We start from the raw sequence: 17,696 nt of genomic DNA, 5'->3' as shown, positions 1-17,696 counted from the left end.
ATATAGATGTCCATATCTGACCTTTTGAACTTATTTGTGGTCAAAGTGTCCTAAAAAAAATTCAAACTATAGAATGTTATAGACTCCTTTTGATGATAAATCAGCTATACAGAGGTCCCCTTTTGACCTCATGAACATAATTCTGGCCAAAGAGTTCTCGATCTTGGGCGTTCTATACATACTCATAGACTCCTTCTGATGCTTCATAAGCAATATAGATTTCCATATCTGACATTTTGAACTTATTTGTGGTCAAAGTGTCCTAACATTTTTTCACACTATAGAAAGTTATAGACTCCTTTTGATGATAAATCAGCTATACAGAGGTCCCCTTTTGACCTCCTGAACATATTTCTGGCCAAAGAGTCCCCGATCTTGGGCTTTCTATACATACTCATAACTCCTTCTGATGCTTCATAAGCCATATAGATTTCCATATCTGACATTTTGAACTTATTTGTGGTCAAAGTGTCCTAAAAAAAATTCAAACTATATAAAGTTATAGACTCCTTTTGATGATAAGTCAGCTATACAGAGGTCCCCTTTTGACCTCCTGAACATATTTCTTGGCCAAAGAGTCCTCGATTTTGGGCTTTCTATACATACTCATAGACTCCTTCTGATGCTTCATAAGCCATATAGATGTCCATATCTGACCTGTTGAACTTATTTGTGGTCAAAGTGTCCTAAAATTTTTCAAACTATATAAAGTTATAGACTCCTTTTGATGATAAGTCAGCTATACAGAGGTCCCCTTTTGACCTCCTGAACGCTTCATAAGCAATATAGATTTCCATATCTGACATTTTGAACTTATTTGTGGTCAAAGTGTCCTAACATTTTTTCACACTATAGAAAGTTATAGACTCCTTTTGATGATAAATCAGCTATACAGAGGTCCCCTTTTGACCTCCTGAACATATTTCTGGCCAAAGAGTCCTCGATCTTGGGCTTTCTATACATACTCATAACTCCTTCTGATGCTTCATAAGCCATATAGATTTCCATATCTGACATTTTGAACTTATTTGTGGTCAAAGTGCCCTAAAAAAAATTCAAACTATATAAAGTTATAGACTCCTTTTAAATATAAATCAGCTATACAGAGAGCCCCTTTTGACCTCCTGAACATATTTCTGGCCAAAGAGTCCTCGATCTTTTGGTTTCTATACATACTCATAGACTCCTTCTGGTGCTTCATAAGCCATATAGGTTTCCATGTCTGACATTTTGAACTTATTTGTGGTCAAAGTGTCCTAAAAAAAATTCAAACTATATAAAGTTATAGACTCCTTTTGATGATAAGTCAGCTATACAGAGGTCCCCTTTTGACCTCCTGAACATATTTCTGGCCAGAGAGTCCTCGATTTTGGGCTTTCTATACATACTCATAGACTCCTTCTGATGCTTCATAAGCCATATAGATGTCCATATCTGACCTGTTGAAGTTATTTGTGGTCAAAGTGTCCTAAAATTTTTCAAACTATATAAAGTTATAGACTCCTTTTGATGATAAGTCAGCTATACAGAGGTCCCCTTTTGACCTCCTGAACATATTTCTGGCCAAAGAGTCCTCGATATTGCGTTTTCTATACATACTTATAGACTCCTTCTGATGCTTCATAAGCCATATAGATGTCCATATCTGACGTTTTGAACTTATTTGTGGTCAAAGTGTCCTAAACAAAATTCAAACTATATAAAGTTATAGACTCCTTTTGATGATAATTCAGCTATACAGAGGTCCCATTTTGACCTTCTGAACATGTTTCTGGCCAAAGAGTCCTCGATCTTGGGCTTTCTATACATACTCATAGACTCCTTCTGATGCTTCATAAGCAATATAGATTTCCATATCTGACATTTTGAACTTATTTGTGGTCAAAGTGTCCTAACATTTTTTCAAACTATATAAAGTTATAGACTCCTTTTGATGATAAGTCAGCTATACAGAGGGCCCCTTTTGACCTCCAGAACATATTTCTGGCCAAAGAGTCCTCGATCTTATGCTTTCTACAAATACTCATAAACTCCTTCTGATGCTTCATAAGCCATATAGATGTCCATATCTGACCTGTTGAACTTATTTGTGGTCAAAGAGTCCTAACATTTTTCAAACTATATAAAGTTATAGACTCCTTTTGATGATAAGTCAGCTATACAGAGGTCCCCTTTTGACCTCCTGAACATATTTCTGGCAAAAGAGTCCTCAATCTTGGGCTTTCTATACATACTCATAGATTCCTTCTGATGCTTCATAAGCCATATAGATGTCCATATCTGACCTTTTGAACTTATTTGTGGTCAAAGTGTCCTAAAAAAAATTCAAACTATAGAATGTTATAGACTCCTTTTGATGATAAATCAGCTATACAGAGGTCCCCTTTTGACCTCATGAAAATAATTCTGGCCAAAGAGTTCTCGATCTTGGGCGTTCTATACATACTCATAGACTCCTTCTGATGCTTCATAAGCAATATAGATTTCCATATCTGACATTTTGAACTTATTTGTGGTCAAAGTGTCCTAACATTTTTTCACACTATAGAAAGTTATAGACTCCTTTTGATGATAAATCAGCTATACAGAGGTCCCCTTTTCACCTCCTGAACATATTTCTGGCCAAAGAGTCCTCGATCTTGGGCTTTCTATACATACTCATAGACTCCTTCTGATGCTTCATAAGCCATATAGATGTCCATATCTGACCTTTTGAACTTATTTGTGGTCAAAGTGTCCTAAAAAAAATTCAAACTATATAAAGTTATAGACTCCTTTTGATGATAAGTCAGCTATACAGAGGTCCCATTTTTACCTTCTGAACATGTTTCTGGCCAAAGAGTCCTCGATCTTGGGCTTTCTATACATACTCATAGACTCCTTCTGATGCTTCATAAGCAATATAGATTTCCATATCTGACATTTTGAACTTATTTGTGGTCAAAGTGTCCTAACATTTTTTCAAACTATATAAAGTTATAGACTCCTTTTGATGATAAGTCAGCTATACAGAGGTCCCCTTTTGACCTCCTGAACATATTTCTGGCCAAAGAGTCCTCGATCTTGGGCTTTCTATACATACTCATAGACTCCTTCTGATGCTTCATAAGCCATATAGATGTTCATATCTGACCTTTTGACCTTATTTGTGGTCAAAGTGTCCTAAAAATTTTCAAACCAAATAAAGTTATAGACTCCTTTTGATGATAAGCCAGCTTTACAGAGGTCCCCTTTTGACCTCCTGAACATATTTCTGGCCAAAGAGTCCTCGATCTTGGGCTTTCTATACATACTCATAGACTCCTTCTGATGCTTCATAAGCCATATAGATGTCCATATCTGACCTTTTGAACTTATTTGTGGTCAAAGTGTCCTAACATTTTTTCACACTATAGAAAGTTATAGACTCCTTTTGATGATAAAACAGCTATACAGAGGTCCCCTTTTGACCTCCTGAACATATTTCTGGCCAAAGAGTCCTCGATCTTGGGCTTTCTATACATACTCATAGACTCCTTCTGATGCTTCATAAGCCATATAGATGTCCATATCTGACCTTTTGAACTTATTTGTGGTCAAAGTGTCCTAACATTTTTTCACACTATAGAAAGTTATAGACTCCTTTTGATGATAAGTCAGCTATACAGAGGTCCCCTTTTGACCTCCTGAACATATTTCTGGCAAAAGAGTCCTCAATCTTGGGCTTTCTATACATACTCATAGATTCCTTCTGATGCTTCATAAGCCATATAGATGTCCATATCTGACCTTTTGAACTTATTTGTGGTCAAAGTGTCCTAAAAAAAATTCAAACTATATAAAATTATAGACTCCTTTTGATGATAAATCAGCTATACAGAGGGCCCCGTTTCACCTCCAGAACATATTTCTGGCCAAAGAGTCCTCGATCTTATGCTTTCTTTACATACTCATAGACTCCTTCTGATGCTTCATAAGCCATATAGATGTCCATATCTGACCTTTTGAACTTATCTGTGGTCAAAGTGTCCTAAAAAAAATTCTAACTATAGAAAGTTATAGACGCCTTTTGATGATAAATCAGCTATACAGAGGGCCCCTTTTGACCTCCAGAACATATTTCTGGCCAAAGAGTCCTCGATCTTATGCTTTCTAGAAATACTCATAGACTCCTTCTGATGCTTCATAAGCCATATAGATGTCCATATCTGACCTGTTGAACTTATTTGTGGTCAAAGTGTCCTAACATTTTTTCAAACTATAGAAAGTTATAGGCTCCTTTTGATGATAAATCAGCTATACAGAGGGCCCCTTTTGACCTCCAGAACATATTTCTGGCCAAAGAGTCCTCGATCTTATGCTTTCTAGAAATACTCATAGACTCCTTCTGATGCTTCATAAGCCATATAGATGTCCATATCTGACCTGTTGAACTTATTTGTGGTCAAAGTGTCCTAACATTTTTTCAAACTATAGAAAGTTATAGGCTCCTTTTGATGATAAATCAGCTATACAGAGGTCCCCTTTTGACCTCCAGAACATATTTCTGGCCACAGAGTCCTCGATCTTGGGCTTTCTATACATACTCATAGACTCCTTCTGATGCTTCATAAGCCATATAGATGTTCATATCTGACCCATTGAACATATATCTGGCCAAAGAGACCTAGAACTTTAATTATCTATACATAATTACTATCTCCTTCTGATTTTTCATCACCCAGGCTTTTATCCATATTTGACAATTGAACATATTTCTATACATACTCATAGACTCTTTCAGATAGTACTTCAGCCAAAAAATGATCCATAATTGACTACTAAACTCATTTCTGAGCGATGGGTTTATAATCTTGAATTCTCTATACATTGACTCCTTCTGATGTTACAATAGCAAAACATTATTGTATTGTATTGTATCAATATGACCTATTAAACCTATTTCTGACCAATGAGTCTATGAACATTTTTCAATACATACTCAATGACTCCTGATTTTACAACAGCAATATAGTATTTCAAAATTTGATCAATTGAACATATTTCTGGCCAAAGAGACCTTGATCTTATTCTTTCTATACATACTCATTCTGATGTTTCATCAGCCAGATAATTGTCCACAACTGACCTACTGAACATTTTTCTGTTCACGAACTTGAACTTTCTATGCATAATCATTTACTTCTGATGTTTCTTCAGCCATACAGAAGTCCAGATTTGACATGTTGAACATATTTCTGACCAAAGAGTCTTTGATCTTGAACTTTCTATTCATAATTATAGACTCTTTCAGAAAGTACATCGGACAGACAATTATCCATATTAATTACTAAACATATTTCTGGCCAACAAGTCCATGAACTTGAACATTCTGTACATGCTAATTGACTCCTTTTAGTGTTTCATCAGCCAGACATTAGTCCATAATTGACATCTATATAGCTAATGAAGAATCAGAAAGAGTCAATGAGTATATATAGAATAATCAAGTTTAGACTCTTTGACCAGAAAAAATGTCAGTATGTCAAATATGGACTTTTGTCATGATGATATAACATCCGAAGATATCAATCTGACTGTATAGTGTTAATCTTTAAGGACTCTTTGGCCAGTAATATTTTCGGTAGGTCAAATATGGACTTCTGTATGACTGATTTAACATCAGAAGGAGTCTATAGATTATGATAGACAAAATCCCCCAATTTATTTTTCAATCGGTCAAATATGGACTACCGCCTGCCTGGTTTGGCATTGCAAGAAGTCAGTCTATATTGTATAGTGAGTTAATGTTCACGGACTCTGGCCAGAAATATTTTCAGTAGGTCAAAAATAGACTACTGGCTGGTTAATATAACATCACAAGAAGTCAATCTGTAGTATAGCAAGATGATGTTCAAGAACTCTTTGGCCAGAAATATGTTCAGAAGGTCAAAAGGTGACCTTTGTATAGCTGATTTATTATCAGAAGGAGACTATAACTTGATATAGTTTGAAATTTTTTTAGGACACTTTGACCAGAAATAAGTTCAAAAGGTCAGATATGGACATCTATATGGCTTATGAAGCATCAGAAGGAGTTGGACTATGAGTATGTATAGAAAGCCCAAGATCGAGGACTCTTTGGCCAAAAATATGTTCCTTGGGTCAAATATGGACTTCTGTATGGCTGACGTAACATCAGAAAAAGTCAACGAGTATATATGGAAAGGTCAAGTTTCGAGTACTCCTTGGCCAGAAAAAAAATTCAGTATGTCAAATATGGACTTTTGTCAGGATGAAATAACATCCGAAGATATCAATCTGAATGTATAGTGTCAATCATTTAGGACTCTTTGGCCAGAAATATGTTCAGTAGGTCAAAAGGGGACCTCTGTATAGCTGATTTATCATCAGAAGGAGACTAAAACTTTATACAGTTTGAAAACTTTTGATGACCAGAAATAAGTTCAAAAGGTCAGATATGGATAATATGGCTTATGTAACATTAGAAGGAGTCTATGAGTATGTATAGAAAGGTCAAGATCGAGAACTCTATGGCCATAAATATATTCCTTGGGTCAAATATGGACTTCTGTATATCTGATTTAACATCAGAAAGGAGTCTATGAGTTTCTAAGAGTAAAAAACATTTTGAGGATTTTTTGGCCAAAAACCTTAAATCAGTCAAATATGGCTACAGTCTGGCTGATATAACATCACGAGAAGTCTTTATGGTAGGAGAAAAATAAATAGTAAGGTAAATGTTCAAGGTCTCTGGCCAGAAATATATTCAGAAGGTCAAATATGGACTTTAGTATGGCTGATTTAACATCAGAAGGAGTCTACACATTTATGATAGACAAAATCCTTTTGAGAACTCTTTGGTCAAATTTTTTTTCAATCAGTCAAATATGGACCTGATTTTACATTACGAGAAGTCAGTTTATATGTATAGTGAGTTGATGTTCACGGACTCTGGCCAGAAATATGTTCAGTAGGTCAAAAATAGACTACTGGCTGGTTAATATAACATCACAAGAAGTCAATCTGTAGTATAGCAAGATAATGTTCAAGAACTCTTTGGCCAGAAATATTTTCAGAAGGTCAAAAGGTGACCTTTGTATAGCTGATTTATTATCAGGAGTCTATAACTTTATATAGTTTGAAAAATTTTGAGGACACTTTGACCAGAAATAAGTTCTAAAGGTCAGATATGGACATCTATATGGCTTATGAAGCATCAGAAGGAGTCTATGAGTATGTATAGATAGCCCAAGATCGAGGACTCTTTGGCCAGAAATATGTTCAGTAGGTCAAAAGGGGCCCTCTGTATAGCTGATTTATCATCAAAAGGAGTCTATAACTTTATATAGTTTGAAAAAATGTTAGGACACTTTGACCACAAATAAGTTCAAAAGGTCAGATATGGACATCTATATGGCTTATGAAGCATCAGAAGGAATCTATGAGTATGTATAGAAAGCCCAATATTGAGGACTCTTTGGCCAGAAACATGTTCAGGAGGTCAAAAGGGGACCTCTGTATAGCTGACTTATCATCAAAAGGAGTCTATAACTTTATATAGTTTTAATTTTTTTTAGGACACTTTGACCACAAATAAGTTCAAAAGGTCAGATATGGACATGTATATGGCTTATGAGGCATCAGAAGGAGTCTATGAGTATGTATAGAAAACGCAAGATCGAGGACTCTTTGGCCAGAAATATGTTCAGTAGGTCAGAAGGGGTCCTCTGTATAGCTGATATATCATAAAAAGGAGTCTATAACTTTATATAGTTTGAAAATATGTTAGGACACTTTGACCACAAATAAGTTCAAAAGGTCAGATATGGACATCTATATGGCTTATGAAGCATCAGAAGGAGCCTATGAGTATGTATTGAAAACGCAAGGTCGAGGACTCTTTGGCCAGAAATATGTTAAGTAGGTCAGAAGGGGCCCTCTGTATAGCTGATTTATCATAAAAAGGAGTCTATTACTTTATATAGTTTGAAAAAATGTTAGGACACTTTGACCACAAATAAGTTCAAAAGGTCAGATATGGAAATCTATATGGCTTATGAAGCATCAGAAGGACTCTATGAGTATGTATAGAAAGCCCAAGATTGAGGACTCTTTGGCCAGAAACATGTTCAGGAGGTCAAAAGGGGACCTCTTTATAGCTGATTTATCATCAAAAGGAGTCTATAACTTACTTGGTTTGAAATTTTTTTAGGACACTTTGACCACAAATAAGTTCAAAAGGTCAGATTTGGACATCTATATGGCTTATGAAGCATCAGAAGGAGTCTATGTGTATGTATAGAAAGCCCAAGATCGAGGATTCTTTGGCCAAAAATATGTTCAATCAGTCAAATATGGACTACTGTCTGGCTTATATAACGTCACAAGAAGTCAGTCTTGTATGTTTAAAAAGTTAATGTTCAAAGACTCTTTATCCAGAAATGTGTTCAGTAGGTCAAAAATGGACTTTTGTATGGCTGATGTAGCATCAGAAAGATTCTACGAGAATGTATATAAAGTTTAAGATCGATTACTCTTGGGTCAGAAATATGTGCAATATGTGAAATATGTTTGACCAAACATGGACTACTGTCTTGCTAATACAACATCACAAGATGTCAATAAGTAAGAAGTCAGTAAGAATTCTTTGGACAGAAAATATGTCCTGTAAGTCAAAGAGGGACCTCTGTAGGCCTGATTTGACACATGACATATGTGCATTGGCATTGCACTATAACTAACTTATTCATTTTTTCTTTTAAGGGAAATTATTGCATTTACCTCTTGCGTTACAATGCATAGAATAAACTACTTCATACCTCATGTGCAATGAAAACATAACATGAGTGTTGCATTGCACAAACGATCTAAGAATTAGCGTTGAATAATAATGTATTATTAATATTATATCTAACTATATCAGTTAGATGTTTTATGCAGTGGAATGTAACTCCAAAAATGGTATCTCTTCAATGCACATCGGAATGAGATAGTTATTGTATGTTTGTGATGCACTCATAGCTTATATGTTATTCTTCAATGCACAACGTTAGATCGTTAGTGCAATGCAATGCAATGCAACAACACACGTTATCTCTTTAATGAACATGGGAATGATTTAGTTCTGGTGTGCAATGCAAGGCATTGCAAAAAGTGCATAACCTATATGTTATTCAGTGCACAACGTTAGATCGTTTGTGCAGGGCAATGCAATGCAACAACACACATTATCTCTTTAATGAACATGGGAATGATTTAGTTCTGGTGTGCAATGCAAGTAGGGTGACCACCCGTCCCGCGTAGCGCGTGCGCGCACAGCGTTTGAAGCCCAATTCATGCGTCCCGCAAATTGAGACCGTGTCACGCATAATCCATGCTTGCTCAAAAAAAAAAAAGTTGCAAAAAGACCTTTGCAAAACGTCCTTCTCAATCGGACATGGAGGGGAATACGATGTCAATCTTTTTTTTTTTTTTTTTTAAATACTTTTTTTTTTTTAACTGTTCCTGTGGTGTTGAACAACTACAATTCCTGTTAATCCTATAATTTTATATTATAATTTATTTAAAGTGAATAAATTGTAATGAAAAATAAATTAAATTAAATAGTAGCCTAAATCGTAAGTGGAAGTGCATCTGTCAATTCATTGAATGTTCAAAATATTATGAATCTTTATTTAGAAAAAAATACACATTGGTTGGCCTATTCATGAGCATACATCAGCAATTATACATGTTTAGGGGAATAGGGCATTATTAATATACCATGATGATGTAAGGAGGTATGTGCTAGAAATGGGTAAACCACTATCCACAGTGAGTCTGCCCATGGGGTGGGGGTACCGCTGCGCCAGGCAGTGTCCCACATTGTCCCTCAGAAACATACCCCTTGTCCCCCCTTGGGCTTATTAGCAGGTGGTCACCCTAAATGCAAGGCATTGCAAAAAGTGCATAACCTATATGTTTTTCTTCAGTGCACAACGTTAGATCGTTTGTGCAATGCAATGCAATGCAATGCAATGCAACAACAAACGTTATCTCTTTAATGAACATGGGAATGAAGGTAGTTCTGGTATGCAATGCAATGCAATGCGAAAAGTGCATAACCTATATGTTATTCTTCAGTGCACAACGTTAGATCGTTAGTGCAATGCAATGCAATGCAATGCAGTGCAAAGCAATGCAAATCAATATAATGCAATACAATGCAATGCAAAAACACTCGTTATGTCTTTAATGAACATGGGAATGAAGGTAGTTCTGGTGTGCAATGCAATGCGAAAAGTGCATAACCTATATGTTATTCTTCAGTGCACAACGTTAGATCGTTAGTGCAATGCAATGCAATGCAATGCAGTGCAAAGCAATGCAAAGCAATGCAAATCAATGCAAATCAATGCAAATCAATGCAATGCAATACAATGCAATGCAACAACATACATTATCTCTTTAATGAACATGAGAATGATTTAGTTCTGGTGTGCAATGCAATGTAATGCAAAAACTATATGTTATTCTACAGTGCACAACGTTAGATCGTTAGTGCAATGCAATGCAGTGCAAAGCAATGCAAATCAATGCAATGCAATGCAATACAATGCAATGCAACAACACACATATCATCTCCATAATGAACTTGGGAATGATTTTGTTCTGGTGTGCAATGCAATGCGAAAAGAGCATAACCTATATGTTATTCTTCAGTGCACAACGTTAGATCGTTTGTGCAATGCAATGCAAAGCAATGCACCAACAAACGTTATCTCTTTTAATGAACATGTCAATGATTTAGTTCAGGTGTGCAAAGCAATGAAATGCAAAAACTGCATAACCTATATGTTATTCTTCAGTGCACAACGTTACATCGCTAGTGCAATGCAATGCAACAACACACATACCATTTCTTTAATGAACATGGGAATGGTTAAGTTCTAGTCAGCAATGCAATGCAATGCAAAAACTGCATAACCTATATGTTATTCTTCAGTGCACAACGTTACATCGCTAGTGCAATGCAATGCAGTGCAAAGCAATGCAAATCAATGCAATGCAATGCAACAACACACGTTATCTCTTTAATCAACATGCGAATGATTTAGTTCTGGTGTGCAATGCAATGAAATGCAAAAAGTGCATAACCTATATGTTATTCTTCAGTGCACAAAGTTAGATCGTTAGTGCAATGCAATGCAATGCAACAACACACGTTATGTCTTTAATCAACATGGGAATGAGGTAGTTCTGGTGTGCAATGCAATGCAGTGCAAAAAGTGCATACCTATGTTATTCTTCAGTGCAAAACGTTAGATCGTTAGTGCAGTGCAATGCAATGCAATGCAACAACACACGTTATCTCTTTTATGAACATGGGAATGATTTAGTTCTGGTATGCAATGCAATGCAATGCGAAAAGTGCATAACCTTGTGCATAATGTTATTCTTTAGTGCACAACGTTAGATCGTTTGTGCAGTGCAATGCAATGCAACAACATACGTTATCTCTTTAATAAACATGGGAATGATTTAGTTCTGGTATGCAATGCAATGCGAAAAGTGCATAACCTATATGTTATTCTTCAGTGCACAACGTTAGATCGTTAGTGCAATGCAATGCAATGCAATGCAGTGCAAAGCAATGCAAATCAATGCAATGCAATACAATGCAATGCAACAACACACGTTATGTCTTTAATGAACATGGGAATGATTTAGTTCTGGTGTGCAATGCAATGCAATGCAAAAAGTGCATAACCTATATGTTATTCTTCAGTGCATAACGTTAGATCGTTTGTGCAATGCAATGCAATGCAATGCACCAACAAACGTTATCTCTTTAATGAAAATGGGAATGATTTAGTTCTGGTGTGCAATGCAATGCAGTGCAAAAAGTGCATACCTATATGTTATTCTTCAGTGCACAACGTTAGATCGTTTGTGCAATGCAATGCAACAACACATATGTTATCTCTTTAATGAACATGGGAATGATTTAGTTCTGGTGTGCAATGCAATGCAATGCGAAAAGTGCATAACCTATATGTTATTCTTCAGTGCACAACGTTACATCGCTAGTGCAATGCAATGCAACAACACACATACCATTTCTTTAATGAACATGGGAATGGTTAAGTTCTAGTGAGCAATGCAATGCAATGCAAAAACTGCATAACCTATATGTTATTCTTCAGTGCACAACGTTACATCGCTAGTGCAATGCAATGCAACAACACACGTTATCTCTTTAATCAACATGGGAATGATTTAGTTCTGGTGTGCAATGCAATGAAATGCAAAAAGTGCATAACCTATATGTTATTCTTCAGTGCACAAAGTTAGATCGTTAGTGCAATGCAATGCAATGCAACAACACACGTTATGTCTTTAATCAACATGGGAATGAGGTAGTTCTAGTGTGCAATGCAATGCAATGCGAAAAGTGCATAACCTATATGTTATTCTTCAGTGCACAACGTTAGATCGTTTGTGCAATGCAAAGCAATGCAATGCAACAACACACATTATCTCTTTAATGAACATGGGAATGATTTAGTTCTAGTGTGCAATGCAATGCGAAAAGTGCATAACCTATATGTTATTCTTCAGTGCACAACGTTAGATCGTTAGTGCAATGCAATGCAATGCAACAACACACGTTATCTCTTTAAGCAACATGGGAATGAGGTTGTTCTGGTGTCCAATGCAATGCAAAAAGTGCATAACCTATATGTTATTCTTCAGTGCACAACGTTAGATCGTTAGTGCAATGCAATGCAATGCAATGCAATGCAGTGCAATGCAATGCAAATCAATGCAAATCAATGCAATGCAATACAATGCAATGCAACAACACACATTATCTCTTTAATGAACATGAGAATGATTTAGTTCTGGTGTGCAATGCAATGCAAAATGTGCATAACCTATATGTTATTCTTCAGTGCACAACGTTAGATCGTTAGTGCAATGCAATGCAATGCAATGCAGTGCAAAGTAATGCAAATCAATATAATTCTATACAATGCAATGCAAAAACACTCGTTATGTCTTTAATGAACATGGGAATGAAGGTAGTTCTGGTGTGCAATGCAATGCGAAAAGTGCATAACCTATATGTTATTCTTCAGTGCACAACGTTAGATCGTTTGTGCAATGCAAAGCAATGCAATGCAACAACACACATTATCTCTTTAATGAACATGGGAATGATTTAGTTCTAGTGTGCAATGCAATGCGAAAAGTGCATAACCTATATGTTATTCTTCAGTGCACAACGTTAGATCGTTAGTGCAATGCAATGCAATGCAACAACACACGTTATCTCTTTAAGCAACATGGGAATGAGGTTGTTCTGGTGTCCAATGCAATGCAAAAAGTGCATAACCTATATGTTATTCTTCAGTGCACAACGTTAGATCGTTAGTGCAATGCAAGGCAATGCAATGCAATGCAATGCAATGCAGTGCAAAGCAATGCAAATCAATGCAAATCAATGCAATGCAATACAATGCAATGCAACAACACACATTATCTCTTTAATGAACATGAGAATGATTTAGTTCTGGTGTGCAATGCAATGCAAAATGTGCATAACCTATATGTTATTATTCAGTGCACAACGTTAGATCGTTAGTGCAATGCAATGCAATGCAATGCAGTGCAAAGTAATGCAAATCAATATAATTCTATACAATGCAATGCAAAAACACTCGTTATGTCTTTAATGAACATGGGAATGAAGGTAGTTCTGGTGTGCAATGCAATGCGAAAAGTGCATAACCTATATGTTATTCTTCAGTGCACAACGTTAGATCGTTAGTGCAATGCAATGCAAATCAATGCAAATCAATGCAATGCAATACAATGCAATGCAACAACACACATTATCTCTTTAATGAACATGAGAATGATTTAGTTCTGGTGTGCAATGCAATGAAATGCAAAAAGTGCATAACCTATATGTTATTCTTCAGTGCACAAAGTTAGATAGTTAGTGCAATGCAATGCAATGCAACAACACACGTTATGTCTTTAATCAACATGGGAATGAGGTAGTTCTGGTGTGCATTGCAGTGCAGTGCAAAAAGTGCATACCTATGTTATTCTTCAGTGCCAAACGTTAGATCGTTAGTGCAGTGCAATGCAATGCAACAACACACGTTATCTCTTTAATGAACATGGGAATGATTTAGTTCTGGTATGCAATGCAATGCAATGCGAAAAGTGCATAACCTTGTGCATAATGTTATTCATCAGTGCACAACGTTAGATCGTTAGTGCAATGCAATGCAATGCAATGCAGTGCAATGCAGTGCAAAGCAATGCAAATCAATGTAATGCTATGCAATGCAATGCAATACAATGCAATGCAACAACACACGTTATGTCTTTAATGAACATGGGAATGATTTAGTTCTGGTGTGCAATGCAATGCAAAATGTGCATAACCTATATGTTATTCTTCAGTGCACAACGTTAGATCGTTAGTGCAATGCAATGCAGTGCAAAGTAATGCAAATCAATATAATTCTATACAATGCAATGCAAAAACACTCGTTATGTCTTTAATGAACATGGGAATGAAGGTAGTTCTGGTGTGCAATGCAATGCGAAAAGTGCATAACCTATATGTTATTCTTCAGTGCACAACGTTAGATCGTTAGTGCAATGCAAAGCAATGCAATGCAACAACACATATTATCTCTTTAATGAACATGGGAATGATTTAGTTCTAGTTTGCAATGCAATGCGAAAAGTGCATAACCTATATGTTATTCTTCAGTGCACAACGTTAGATCGTTAGTGCAATGCAATGCAATGCAACAACACACGTTATCTCTTTAAGCAACATGGGAATGAGGTTGTTCTGGTGTCCAATGCAATGCAAAAAGTGCATAACCTATATGTTATTCTTCAGTGCACAACGTTAGATCGTTAGTGCAATGCAAGGCAATGCAATGCAATGCAATGCAATGCAATGCAGTGCAAAGCAATGCAAATCAATGCAAATCAATGCAATGCAATACAATGCAATGCAACAACACACATTATCTCTTTAATGAACATGAGAATGATTTAGTTCTGGTGTGCAATGCAATGCAAAATGTGCATAACCTATATTCTTCAGTGCACAACGTTAGATCGTTAGTGCAATGCAATGCAATGCAATGCAGTGCAAAGTAATGCAAATCAATATAATTCTATACAATGCAATGCAAAAACACTCGTTATGTCTTTAATGAACATGGGAATGAAGGTAGTTCTGGTGTGCAATGCAATGCGAAAAGTGCATAACCTATATGTTATTCTTCAGTGCACAACGTTAGATCGTTAGTGCAATGCAATGCAAATCAATGCAAATCAATGCAATGCAATACAATGCAATGCAACAACACACATTATCTCTTTAATGAACATGAGAATGATTTAGTTCTGGTGTGCAATGCAATGAAATGCAAAAAGTGCATAACCTATATGTTATTCTTCAGTGCACAAAGTTAGATAGTTAGTGCAATGCAATGCAATGCAACAACACACGTTATGTCTTTAATCAACATGGGAATGAGGTAGTTCTGGTGTGCATTGCAGTGCAGTGCAAAAAGTGCATACCTATGTTATTCTTCAGTGCCAAACGTTAGATCGTTAGTGCAGTGCAATGCAATGCAACAACACACGTTATCTCTTTAATGAACATGGGAATGATTTAGTTCTGGTATGCAATGCAATGCAATGCGAAAAGTGCATAACCTTGTGCATAATGTTATTCATCAGTGCACAACGTTAGATCGTTAGTGCAATGCAATGCAATGCAGTGCAATGCAATGCAGTGCAAAGCAATGCAAATCAATGTAATGCTATGCAATGCAATGCAATACAATGCAATGCAACAACACACGTTATGTCTTTAATGAACATGGGAATGATTTAGTTCTGGTGTGCAATGCAATGCAATGCGACAAGTGCATAACCTATATGTTATTCTTCAGTGCACAACGTTAGATCGTTTGTGTAATGCAATGCAATGCAACAACACACGTTATCTCTTTAATGAACATGGGAATAATGTTATTCTTCAGTGATTCTTATGCGACAAGTGCATAACCTATATGTTATTCTTCAGTGCACAACGTTAGATCGTTTGTGTAATGCAATGCAATGCAACAACACACGTTATCTCTTTAATGAACATGGGAATAATGTTATTCTTCAGTGCACAACGTTAGATCGTTAGTGCAATGCAATGCAATGCAATGCAGTGCAAAGCAATGCAAATGTATATAATGCAATACAATGCAATGCAAAAACACTCGTTATGTCTTGGTGTGCAAAGACATAACGAGTGGGATCAACATGGGAATGAGGTACTTTCTGGTGTGCAATGCAATGCGAAAAGTGCATAACCTATATGTTATTCTTCAGTGCAGAACGTTAGATCGTTATTGCAAGGCAATGCAATGCAGTGCAAAGCAATGCAAATCAAGGCAATGCAATACAATGCAATGCAACAACACACGTTATGTCTTTAATGAACATGGGAATGATTTAGTTCTGGTGTGCAATGTAATGCAATGCAAAAAGTGCATACCTATATGTTATTCTTCAGTGCACAGCGTTAGGTCGCTCGTGCAATGTAATGCAATGCAATGCAATGCAAATGCAATGCAACAACACACATATCATCTCTATAATGAACATGGGAATGATTTAGTTCTGGTGTGCAATGCAATGCAATGCGAAATATGCATAACCTATAAGTTATTCTTCAGTGCACAACGTTAGATCGTTTGTGCAATGCAATTGCAACACCACATATGTTATCTCTTTAATGAACATGGGAATGAGTTAGTTCTGGTGTGCAATGCAATGCAATGCAGGAAGTGCATAGCCTATGTTATTCTTCAATGCCCAACGTTAGATCGTGTGTGCAATGCAATGCAACAACACACATGTTATCTCTTTAATGAACATGGGATCGAGTTAGTTATGTTGTGCAATGCAATGCAAGTAGTGCACAGACTATATGTTATTCTTCAATGCACAACGTTAGACAGTTTGTGCAAAGCAACAACACATATGTTATCTCTCTAATGAACATGGCATTGAGTTAGTTTTGGTGTGCAATGCAATGCACTGCACGAAGTGCATAACCTATGTTTCTTTAATGATGCTCAACGTTAGATCGTTTGTGCAAAGCACATAATGTTATAACAAAAACGTATACATAGGTACGCTTTCGACCTACTGAACATATTTCTGGCCAAAGAGTCCTAAATGATTATACATTCAGACTGATATCTTCGGATGTTATATCATCCTGACAAAAGTCCATATTTGACCTACCGATTTTTTTTCTGGCCAAGGAGTGAGTACTCGAAACTTGACCTTTCCATATAATACTTGTTGACTCTTTCTGATGATCTTGTGCTTTCTATACATACTCATAGACTCCTTCTGATGCTTCATAAGCCATATAGATTTCCATATCTGACATTTTGAACTTATTTGTGGTCAAAGTGTCCTAAAAAAAATTCAAACTATATAAAGTTATAGACTCCTTTTGATGATAAATCAGCTATACAGAGGTCCCCTTTTGACCTCCAAAACATATTTCTGGCCAAAGAGTCCTCGATCTTGGGCTTTCTATACATACTCATAGACTCCTTGTGATTCTTCATAAGCCATATAGATGTCCATATCTGACCTTTTGAACTTATTTGTGG

This window comes from Abramis brama (genome assembly GCF_963993115.1).
Source record: "Abramis brama genome assembly, chromosome: 24".
Lineage (NCBI taxonomy): Eukaryota > Metazoa > Chordata > Actinopteri > Cypriniformes > Leuciscidae > Abramis > Abramis brama.
The sequence above is the reverse complement of the archived record's forward strand: the minus strand, read 5'-3'. Positions refer to the sequence as shown.